This window comes from Molossus molossus, unplaced genomic scaffold (assembly GCF_014108415.1).
Source record: "Molossus molossus isolate mMolMol1 unplaced genomic scaffold, mMolMol1.p scaffold_m16_p_4, whole genome shotgun sequence".
NCBI lineage: Eukaryota > Metazoa > Chordata > Mammalia > Chiroptera > Molossidae > Molossus > Molossus molossus.
This window is the reverse complement of record NW_023425377.1, coordinates 47,759,203-47,771,628: the sequence shown is the minus strand read 5'-3', so window position 1 is coordinate 47,771,628 and position 12,426 is coordinate 47,759,203. Positions and strand designations below refer to the sequence as shown.

Below are 12,426 nucleotides of genomic sequence, written 5' to 3'. Positions count from 1 at the left end.
GGCTAAGCAGAGTGTCATGTGCTTGTTCATTCAGGTTGTTGGCAGAATTTACTCTTTGCAGTTGTAGGACTGAGATCCTACAACTAGGTCCTTGCTGGCTGTCAGTGGAGGGCGCCCTCTTTCCTTGGGTAGTGGCTTCCTTTCTCCATCTTCAAAGTCAGCAATGGCAGCTCAGTCCCTCCCACATTCTGAATCTCTTCCACTGCTTCCTTGTCACATTTCTCTGCCTTCTGCTTTTTAAAAAAAATCCTCACCCGAGGATATTTTCCATTTTTGTTCAGATAGAGTGGGAGGGAGGGAGGGAGGGAGAGAGACAGAGAGAGGGAGAGAGAAACATCGATGTGAAAGGGACACATTCAAACCGGCCAGGGCGTCTTCTGCTGCTTTTAAGGGCCCATGTGATAACATTGGGCCCACACGGGTAATCCAAGGGACTCACCAATTTATTTTTATCCTCACCCGAAGACATTTTTGCATTTATCTTCAGATAGAGCAGGAGGGAGAAAGGGAGGAAGAGAGAGAGAGAGAAACATCGATGTGAGAGAGACACATTGAGTGGTCACCACCCACATGACCCCAACCACGGCCGGGGACAAACTGCCACTGAGGTACGTGCCCTTAGCGGGAACCGAACCTGGACTCTCTGGTCCGTGGGCTGACGCTCTAACTGCTGAACCAAACCAGCCAGGGCGGGACTCACTAATTTTAAGGTCAGCGGATTAGCCACTCTAATTCCTGTTTGCAATGTAACATTAAGATATTCACACGTGTGGCCCTGGACAGTTTGGCTTTGCGGGTAGAGCATTAGCCAGCAGACCAAAGAGTCGTGGGTTCGATTCCGGTCAAGGGCGTGTACCTCAGTTGCAATTTGTCCCCAACCTTGGTCGGGGTCATGCGTGGGGCAACCAGTTGATGTGTCTCTCTCATATCGATGTTTCTCTCTCTCTTTCCCTCCTATTCTATCTGAAGATAAATGGAAAAATATCCTCCGGTGAGGATTAAAAAACAAAGATATTCACATGTGTGCCTGGCCAGTGTGGCTCAGTGGATTGAGCATTGTCTAAGGGGCTGAGAGGTCCTAGTTCAATTCCCAGTCAGGGCACATGCCCGGGTTGTGGGCTCCATCCCCAGTAGGGGGTGTGCAGGAGACAGCCAATCAATGTTTCTCTCTCACATGGATGTTTCTATCTTTCACTTAAAAAAAAGAAGATATTCACACATATGACACTAGGGAGTAGGCTGAGGATATCCTTTCTTCTTCCCACCATGGGCTGAAAGCTCAGACCTGGTTGACACAGACAGAATGGACTGCACAGCATTTCCATTCAACCTCAGCTAACAGGGTGGAAGCCAAGAACACAGCAGCAGCTGCTCCGAGCAGTGGCTCCCTGAGTCCAAACAGCACGGACATTATGCCCTCTCTTCCTGAGGTACCTCTGTTTGAATTAAATGAAGATGCATGTGCACAAGAACTCTACAGTATTTAGAAATGCAGTGACACATTATCTTAAGGGTGGGAGCTCCTTAGGGAAGGGCCAGATGGAGTTGGGAGGCAGCTGTGCAGTGGGCAGAGATGGACAATGGAATAGATCTGGGCTAAAAGATAAAAAGGGATTTACTAATCAGCAAGCCCCAAACATCTAAGCTTAGCACTGTTGTCCTCTGCAGACCTGACAGTGGTCGGCACAGGTACATCAGGAGGTGCTGCATCCAGATTGCCTCCCCTGTGGTGGATGGATGGGCTGATCTCAGCATGGAAAGAAGGGATCAGAGAGCCCTTCCTCCTGGTGGCTTTGGGAACCTGCCTAGGGTTCCAATATCTGGAGCTGGTGTTCTGGCTGTTGCCACCATTGGGGTGTGAGGCCACCCAAGGGCTTCTGGGGCTCTATGCTCCCTGTCCACCTCCAGAAGGAAAAGAGAGAACGTGTCCTCTGATGTCTCCCTTAACAGAAGCAGAATACTTCCCCAGTGACGCATGGACTAGTGGGGAGGGATGGATGAGGAAGGGGGTCTTGCTGCATAGGGGGAAGGGGGAGAAGTGTGGGTGGTCCTGAACTGCAGCTGCCCAGCACTCCCTGCCCCCCAAATTTCTCCCATAGGTACTTAGAGTATCCCCTACATAAAACATACTTACCCAAAGGACAACTCAAAGACTCGCCCAGACACTGCAGTGGGTATAGTTGTAAGGTTTAAGGGAAATCTGGGGAACACAGTTCTCTCCACTGGTTCCAGGTCTACTTCATCATGGCCAGATACTAAATAATGCACCCACCCATTACACAGCGGCGGAGAGGGCCTAGATAATTGCAGGAACAAACTGAGACTAGAGTGGCCTCCCCCTGCTAAAGGGCATCTCCCCAAAACCTGGAGCTTCAAATCATGCTTAATATTGAAAGACTGAATGATTCTTCCCTAGGATCAGGAACAAGTTGAGGTTGCCTGCTCTCGCCACTCCTGTTCAGTGTTGTACCTGCAGCCGTTTCAGTGCAATAAGGAAAAAAATTAGACAAAAAAAGGCATACACATTGGAAAAGAAGTATGCCAAACATACATCAATGTATGACACGGTATTTCCGATCCTATATATTTACCCTGAGACATAAAAACCAATGTTGACAGACTATACAAGAAGACTGTCCACCAATCGCTGACTGGATAAACAAATCATGGTAAATTCATAGTGAAATAGTAGCAATGAAAAGGAACAAACTGATAATACACACAACCACATAGATGACTCTCAAAAATGTTATTGAGTGAAAATGGCCTTACACAAGAAAGTTATGCTGCATGATTCCATTTATAAAATGTTCTATAGCAGGCAAGACTAGTCTATGGTGGAAAAACCCCAACAGTGGTTGCCTCTGGAAGGTGGAGATAGGGGCTAAGAAGGAATCCAAATCAATGGCAATGGTTTGGCTTACACAGGTGTTTGCATTTGTCAAAACTCACTGAATGCACAATTGGATTTGTGCATTTAGATGCATGTAAATTTTTACTTAAAAGGAAAAAAAGAGTGCAGCCACTATGAAAAACAATATGATGTTTCCCCCCAAAATTAAAAATTGCACTGCCTGCCCTGGCTGGTTTGGCTCAGCGGTTGGAGCGTCGGCCTGCGGTACAGAGAGACCCGGGTTCGGTTCCTGCTAAGGGCACGTACCTCGGTTGCAGTTTGTCCCCGGCCCTGGTTGGTCGTGCAGGTGGCAGCCACTCGATGTGTCCCTTCACATCGATGTTTCTCTCTCTCTCTCTTCCTCTCTCTCCCTCCCGCTCTATCTGAACAAAAAATGGAAAAATGTCCTCAGGTGAGGATAAAAAATATATATATATATGCCCTGGCCGGTTTGGCTCAGCGGTTGGAGCATCGGCCTGCGGTCCAGAGAGACCCAGGTTCGGTTCCCACTAAGGGCATGTACCTTGGTTACAGTTTGTCCCCGGCCCTGGTTGGTTGTGTGGGTGGCGACCACTCGATGTGTCCCTTTCACGTCGATGTTTCTCTCTCTCTCTGTTCCTCTCTCTCCCTCCCACTCTACCTGAACAAAAGATGGAAGAATGTCCTCGGGTGAGGATGATAAAAAAAAAAAAAATTGCACTGCCATTTGACCCAGTGATCCCACTTCCTGGAAGCCTGAAACACCAATATCCTAAGAAGCCTGAAACACCAATCAGAAAGAATATATGTACTTCCATGTTCATAGCAGCACTATTTACAATAGCTAAGATCTGGAAACAGCTCAAGTGTCCATCAATAGATGAGTGGATAAAAAAGCTGTGGTACATGTACACATTGGAGTACTATGAAGCTGTAAGAGATATCTCTTATCCTTTGAGACCACACAAAGGGACCTGGAGTGAAATAAGCCAATCAGAGAAAGACAAGTATCACACCTATTTGAGGAACATAATGAACAAAATAAGGTGATGAACGAAATAGACCCAGAGACATAAAAGTAGGGTTCAGACTGACAAACTTCAGAGGAGGGGGCTGGGGGGAGAAAAGAGATAAACTAAAGAACTTATGCATACAGGCATAGCCAAACCCTGGCCGGTTTTGCTCAGTGGTTAGAGTGTTGGCCCGCGGACCAGAGAGACCCAGGTTCGGTTCCTGCTAAGGGCACGTACCTTGGTTGCAGTTTGTCCCCGGCCCCGATTGGGGTTGTGTGGGTGGCAGCCAATTGATGTGTCTCTCTCACGTCGATGTTTCTTTCTCTCTCTCTCTCTCTCTCTCTCTCTCTCTCTCTCTCTCTCTCTTCCTCTCTTTCTCCCTCCTGCTCTATCTGAAGATAAATGCAAAAATGTCCTTGGGTGAGGATAAAAAAAGCATAGCCAATGGACACAGACAACAATGCTGGGTGTGCGGGAGAACAGGAGGAGGATGTCAATGGGGGGAAAAAGGAGAAACATCTGTAACAAAAATAAATTGATTAAATAAAAAAAAAAAAAGGAAAAAAAGAACTATCAACATATATTGAACCCTTGTTCTAAATGCCAAAGAATTTAGACAGAAGTATAGTTTGGACTACAGCTTATTTTGAAATGCATTTTAAAAAATTAAGAGATGATGATACTTACCTGGCAGGGGAGATACCATGATCACGAGGTGGTTTTCCCAGGGCGAGGCTTATCCACTGCACTACAGATGTGCTGACCCCTGCGATTTCCCCAAATGTGAGAAACTCGACTGCACAATTTGTGGTAGTGGGGGACTGTGTTAAAAAAAAAAAAAAAAAAAAATCAAGCCCTGGACGGTTTGGCTCAGCGGTTAGAGTGTCAGCCTGCGGACCAGAGAGGCCCAGGTTTGGTTCCCGCTAAGGGCATGTACCTCGGTTGCAGTTTTTCCCTGGCCCTGGTTGGGTTGTGCAGGTGGCAACCACTTGATGTGTCCCTTTCACGTCAATGTTTCTCTCTCTCTCTCTCCCTCCCACTCTATCTGAACAAAATATGGAAATATGTCCTCGGGTGAGGAAAAAAAAAGAAGCAAGAGAAATTAAATATAAAGAACCAACTAGTCCTGGCCAGTGTTGCTAAGTGGTTAGATTGTAGGCCCATGCAGCGAAGAGTTGCGGGTTCAATTCCCAGTCAAGGGCATATACCTGGGTTGCAGGTTTGATCCCTGGCCCTGGTCAGGGCACACGCAAGAGAAAACCAATCGATGTATTTATCTCACATTGATGTTTCTCTCTCTCTCTCTCTCCCTCATGCTCCCTTTCACTCTCTCTAAAAATCAATGGAAAAAATATCCTCGAGTGAGGATTAACAACAAAAGAACCAACTAGTTGTCTCACATTATTGAAATCATGTGTTGTATTAATAATAATGCATCCTGAGCAGATATGTATTGATGTAATTCACCAAATGAGTAAACTAACGGAGAAACTTGACTTTTTCTTCTTTGGTTGCAGAAAAAAGTTTATATTTTTTTAAACAAGCAAATATGAAAAGGAAAGGAGACTTTCCTTAATGTTACAAAGTCTGTAATAAAAACCTATAGCAAACATCATGCTTAACAAAGCCAGAATCTTTCTTGTAGACTGGAAATGAAAAAGGTTGCAGATATATCAATGCAGTTTAACATGGTAATAGGAGTTCTGCAATACGAGAAGACAAGGGAGAGAAGTAGTAAGAAAAAACTTGGGGAAGGACATAACTGTCATTATTTGCAAATGAATGATACGATAAACAATATAGAAAACATGTTATAGTCATAGAATTAATGAGAGTTGCCAGATACAAGATCAATTTTTTAAATTAATTTATTTATTTTTGTTACAGATGTTTCTCCTTTTCCCCCCAATGATACCCCCTGCCCCTCCCCACTGCCCTGTCCCCAGCTTTGTTGTCCATGTCCATTGTTCATGCATACATGCATATAAGTTCTGTGGTTTATCTCTCCCCCCACCCCCTTTTCTGGGGATTTTCAGTCTGTATCCCACTTCCACGTCTCTGGGACTACCCCGTTCCTCAGACTGTTATGTTCATTATATTCCACAAATAAGTGAGATCATGTGATATTTGTCTTTCTCTGCTTGGCTTGTTTCGCTTAGGATAATACTCTCCAGGTCCCTCCATGTTGTCTCAAAGGATAAGAGATCTTTCTTTCTTACAACTGCACAGTACTGCATTGTGTATATGTACCACAGCTTTTTTATCCATTTGTCTACTGATGGACATTTGGGCTGTTTCCAGATCTTAGCTATTGTAAATAGTGCTGCTATGAACATGGGGATACATATATTCTTTCTGATTGGTGTTTCAGGCTTCCTAGGGTATATTCCTAGAAGTGGGATCACTGGGTCAAATGGCAGTCCAATTTTTAATTTTTTGAGGTAACACCATATTGTTTTCCACAGTGGCTGCACCAGTCTGCATTCCCACCAGCAGTGCACTAGAGTCCCCTTTTCTCCACAACCTCGCCAACACTTGTTTGATGATTTGTTGATGGCGGCCATTCTGACAGGTGTGAGGTGATACCTCATTGTTGTTTTAATTTGAATCTCGCTGACAATTAGTGATGTTGAACATTTCTTCATATGTCTCTTAGCCATTTGTATGTCCTGTTTGAAGAGGTGTCTATTTAGGTCCTCTGCCCATTTTTAAATTGGGTTCTTTGTCTTCCTTTTGTTGAGCTGTATGAGCACTCTATATATATCGGAAATTAACCCTTTATCTGATGTATCATTGGCAATGATGTTCTCCCATACAGTGGGTTGCCTTTCCATTTTGGTGGTTGTTTCTTTTGCTGTGCAGAAGCTTTGGAGTTTGATGTAGTCCCATGTGTTCATTTTCTCCTTTGTTTCTGTTGCCTTAGGTGATGTATCAGTGAAAATTCTGCTGCATATGATATCTGAAATTTTGTCGCCTACATTTTCTTCTAGGACTATGGATTCATGAGTTACATTTAAGTCTTTTATCCATTTTAAGTTTATTTTTGTGTATGGTGTAAGTTGATGGTCTAGTTGCATTTTTTTGCATGTAGCTGTCCAATTTTCCCAACACCATTTATTAAGGAAGCTGTCTTTATTCCACTGTATGCTCTTGCCACCTTTGTTAAATATTAATTGAGCATGTTGTCTTGGGTCCATTTCTGGGTTCTCTATTCTGTTCCATTGATCTATCTGCCTGTTTTTGTGCCAGTACCAGGCTGTTTTGATTACAGTCTCTTTGTAGTATAAACTGATATCTGGTAATGTGATCTCTCCAAATTTGTTCTTCTTTTTCAAGATTGCTATGGCTATTCGGGGTCTTTTTTGGTTCCATATGAACTTTTGAAGTATTTGTTCTAGTTCTGTGAAGTATGTCATTGGTATTTTGATGGGGATTGCACTGAATCTATAGATTGCTTTGGGTAGTATGGACAATTTAATAATGTTAATTCTTTCAATCCATGAACAAGGTATATGCTTTCACTTTTTAATATTTTCCTCTATTTCTTTTTTCAATGTCCTGTAGTTTTCTGCAAATAGGTCCTTTACTTCTTTGGTTAAGTTTAATCCTAGGAATCTTAATTTTTTTTTGCTGCGATGATAAATGGGATTATTTTTTTAGTTTCTCTTTCTGTGACTTCATCATTGGTGTATAAGCATGCCGTTGATTTCTTGATGTTAATTTCGTATCCTGCTATTTGCCAAATTCATTTATTAAGTCTAGTAAATTTTTGATGGAGTCTTTGGGGTTTTCTATGTATAGTATAATGTCATCTGCGAATAATGACAGTTTAACTTCCTCCTTTCCTATTTGGATCCATTTTATTTTTTCTTCCTGTCTGATTGCTGTGGCTTAGACTTCCAGTACTATGTTAAATAAGAGTGGCGAAAGTGGGCATCCTTGTCTTGTTCCTGTTCTTAAGGGAAATGCTTTTAGTTTTTGCCCATTGAGTATGATGTTGGCTGTAGGTCTTCCATTATGGCCTTTATTATGTTGAGATATGATCCCTCTGTTTCCAGATTGCTGAGCATTTTTATCAGAAATGGGTGCTGGATTTTGTCAAATGCTTTTTCAGCACAAGATCAATTTCTAAAAATCGAAAGCACTTCTCGACTTCTGGTCAAGATGGCGGCATAGTTAAACACGTATCGTGTCCTCCCATAACCACATCAAAGTTACAAGTAAACTACAGAACAACCATCATTTAAATCACCTGAAATCAAGCTGAATGGAAGTCCTACAACTACGGAATTAAAGAAGTAGCCACATTGAGACTGGTAGGAGGGGCGGAGGCACGATGGGCTGGTCCCACACTCATGACGGGCAGATAAAAATCAGGACACCTCCGCTGGGAAGGTCCTGATGTAAAGGACAGACACATGACCTTGCCCCCTGGATTTTAAGGGAATGGCAAGAACTATCTGCTAATAGATAACCACTGCATTGTATAGATAACCATTGCTTTGTGTACACAGAAACTGATTGTTCCCTCAGGCATAACAGCTAACTGCAAATATCTGCTTGTGTACATGCTTGCTTGCTCACATGCCCTTAACCCAAGTTCCTTAACAGAGGCTAAGACAACTATATAAGCAACCCACCCCCTGAGCTCGGGTCTGCTCTCTCCTCTGAGTAGGTGGGACAGTCGCCGTGCGGCTAATAAAGCTCTCTTAATTTGAACCCAGTTCGGAGTCTGAGTCTGGTATGTCTCATTGGTCTACAACACTGAGGACTGAGGGATCCCCGTCCCACACCAGGCACCCAGCTCAGGGTTTCAGTGCCAGGAAGAGAAGTCCCCATAACTTCTGGCTGGAAAACTAGCGGGAACTGAGGCTGAAGCTGCGGGAGCCCCAGGTAGCTCCTCTTAAAGGGCCCACACATGAGACTAACTGGGACTCGCTCCCTTCAGGCTCTAGCGTGGGGGAGGCAGCTTGAAAGGCACCAAAGAAATATGGGGAAGAACTGAGTTGTTTGGCATTGGAGTGAAGGCTGGAGAGGGGGCTTTCTCCAGGACAGACCTGCTGTCAGAGGCCTTTGTTCCTTTGGTGAGCCCTTCCCTGGGGCAGCAGACAGCCACCATATCTGGGACTCCAGCAACCTGGCTCACACTGGTTGCCTTGCCCTGGTGATTCCCTGAGGCCCTGCCCCACCCAACTTTCAGGCCCACCCAAGCTCTTGCATTTGCTTTACCATAGGATTGGCCTGTCTTGGATCCTGCTTCAGGTTTTCCTAAATTCTTTCAAACAAGCAGCATATGGTCTCAGCTAGCCCCATATCTCTCGTTAAGTTATATATAAAAACAAACACAGGGAGGCAGCCAAAATGAAGAGACAAAGAAACAGGTCCCAAATGAAAGAACAGAACAAAACTCCAGGAAAAGAACTAAGCAAAATGGAGATAAGCAACCTAACAGATGCAAAGTTCAAGACACTGCTTATAAGGATGCTCAACGAACTTAGTGAGAACTTAAATGAACTTAGTGAGGGCCCCAAGAGCATAAAAAAGAACCAGTCAGAAATGAAGGATGCAGAGTCAGAAATGAGGGAGGCACTAACTGAAATAAAGAATAATTTACACAGATTCAATAGTAGAGTAGGTAAAGCCGAGAAGCAAACTATTGATTTGGAATATAAGGAAGCAAAAAACACCCAATCAGAACAGCAAAAAGAATAAAGAATCCAAAAAAATGAGGATAATGTAAGGAGCCTCTGGGACAACTTCATGCGTGCCAACATTCGCATCTTGGGGGTGCCAGAAGGAGAAGAGAGAGAACAAGAAATTGAAAACCTATTTGAAACAGTAATGGCAGAAAACTTCCCTAACCTGGTGAAGGAAACAGACATACAAGTCCAGGAAGCACAGAGTCCCAAACAAGATGAACCCCAAGAGGCCCAAACCAAGACACATCATCATCAAAATGCAAAAGGTTCAAGACAAAGACAGAATTTTTTTTTTTATCCTCACCCAAGGACATTTTTCCATTTTTTGTTCAGGTAGAGTGGGAGGGAGAGAGAGGAACAGAGAGAGAGAGAGAAACATCGATGTGAAAGGAACACACCGAGTGGCTGCCACCCGCACGACCGACCAGGGCCGGGGACAAACTGCAACCGAGGTACATGCCCTTAGCGGGAACCGAACCCAGGTCTCTTTGGACCGCAGGCCGACGCTCTAACCACTGAGCCAAACTGGCCAGGGCAATAAAGATAAGTTTTTAAAAAAAGCATTTCTCCACACCATTAGTACTCAACTAAAAAAGACAACACAATAGTAACACAAAATCAAAGCTTCTAACAAAAAAAAATGCATAAGAACTTTATAGCAAAAAATACAAAAATTTTAAACTTCTTTAAACATTGTTGAGGTTGGAGCGTTCAGTAAGTAATGTCCCTTTACACTGAGTTTGGAATAATTGTGTGGTGGCCTCAAAACCACATAGATGGAGTTCAAAGTACAATGGTAGCCCCAGAATTCTACATCAGAAAGAGGGAACACATCTGCAATTGGGGTCACTGAGAAGCAAATGCCAAGGCTAGCTTAGATGAGTGGGAGATTTTTTTGGTGAAGGGAGCAGAAGGTGTAGAGAGCCTTCAAACCACAACACAGGTCAGACACCTGTGAACGGAGAGAAAGAAGGAGGAAAAATCGGGTGGGAAGGTCTGAAACTGCAGCAAGCAGATGGGGAGTTCTCAGGTCAAAAGGAAGATTCCCGCATCTTGCCCAAATAGGCCTTTCTGCCCATTCTGTGCTCAGTCTTTGATTCACCTCCATAACAGCATGACGGTGGGTCCAGAAGGGAAGCAGCTGGGGCCATGGTCACAGCCACTACAGCTCACCTGTTGCAACACACAGATCTATAGGTTCAGGATGGAGCTCCTCCATTATTCCTGTTGGCCTGTTTTCTTGGTAGAGGGTAGCTTAGAGAAGGAAGTTTAGTGAAACAAACTAGTCTTGTCGCTTTCATCCTCCCCTTTCTCCACTACCATTCTAGATTGCCCTCGCCCTCAGCTATCACCTGGGTAGATCCTGATGTGTACCCAGTGAAGTGGTCCAAATCTCCACCCCCGAGAGATCTGGACTCCATGATCACACCTTTCTGGGTTGGGCTTGCTGCCTGTGGACATTAATTGGACCACATCCTCAGGGGTTGGGAAGAACCAGACCAAGTGTTTATTTCCCTTCTCCTGGTTCATTAAACATTGAGCCATTGGTCTCCAGGGATGGGCCACTATATCCCAATGGGAAGGGGAGGAATCATGATAGTAGTAAACAAACGATGGCAGAGAAGTTTGTGACTAACCAATGGCACTTGTGGAGTGCCATGGTCCCTTGAGAATTCCTTCACAGTGATCCTATCAGTGGCCCGTGACACATACCAGTCCATGGAAGAGGCCAAAATTTGGACTCAACAAGGCTCAGAAGGAAAAGGGGAAGTGTTGCATTGAGTGCCCTGGGAGTACATCCTGGACACTAGGGTGATTTCTATAAATGACTCAGTTGGCCTCACCACTGGTCAGGGCTGCCCAGACCATAAATCAGACTCACCTGAGAGCACTAGGAGGGTGGTAACTCCTTGTCCCCTTTGGAGGGACCTTTTTGAGAAACTGATGTAGCCGATTACCTTTACACCCCAAGAACTCTGTCCTCAACCTTGGGTGCTCCACCAACATAGAGAAAGATGTTGAGCACCCCTCGGCACTCAGTCTCATACACTTACCATGTTAGCCTCTGCATTCGCTCAGGGAGCACTCAGCTTTTCAAGATCCACAGTTTAGGCTGGGAATCCTCAATAACACCCTCAAAGAACCACACAATGCAGCAGCCATCAAGGGGCAGGCATGCCAGTAACCAGCGGTGCCTCCCTAGATAACGCTGCCGCCTGTTGGGTCCAGTTAGTAAACCATCTCTGCCTGGTGTAGAACCACCCTACTTGCTACACCAACTGTTGTAAGGAACTCCAGGACTCATTTTAATCAGGTTTGGTAAGACACAGACACAAAAATGACTATCATAAAAGAACTTTATACAGTAGTTACAGTTCCCTAGAAACAAGAGGCATACACTACCATGGAGGGCCCCACAAAGAACGGGGGTTGGTCAGGAGGCAGAGGGAAGGAGAGGGAAAATGTGGGCACAAGCCTTTATTGTAGTTTCTGCAGGAAAGACGGGGCGAGGAAGGGTAAGCAGTCTCATAATTGTCCAGTTTGGATCATTTCAGTGAACTCTGGGGTGCAAGGTTGTTCTGAGTTGTCTGGTACCTGGCTCTGGGATGATCAGGGCACAGGAGAGTGGCCCAGAGTGTAACTGCCCAATAAAGAAGTGGTGGGGGTGTGGGTTCTGGATTGGTTGGATTGAATATAAAAGACACGTTCACAAGAGAATAGTTCACTCTCTCTAGGATTTGAATGAGAGGATGATTCCTGGAGGGCCGTCAGTTTACCACTGTATTGAACTACAACTATGCTGCCAGTTACTGGAGGCAAAAGTCAAGAGTGGAATTTAGGA

At 44.6% G+C, this 12,426-nt stretch overlaps 1 pseudogene; it reads left to right on the top strand.

Moving 5' to 3' along the window:
* The first annotated feature begins 4,564 nt into the window (after window positions 1–4,564).
* LOC118616695 lies at window positions 4,565–4,745 on the top strand (annotated as a pseudogene).
* The last annotated feature ends 7,681 nt before the right edge of the window (window positions 4,746–12,426 follow it).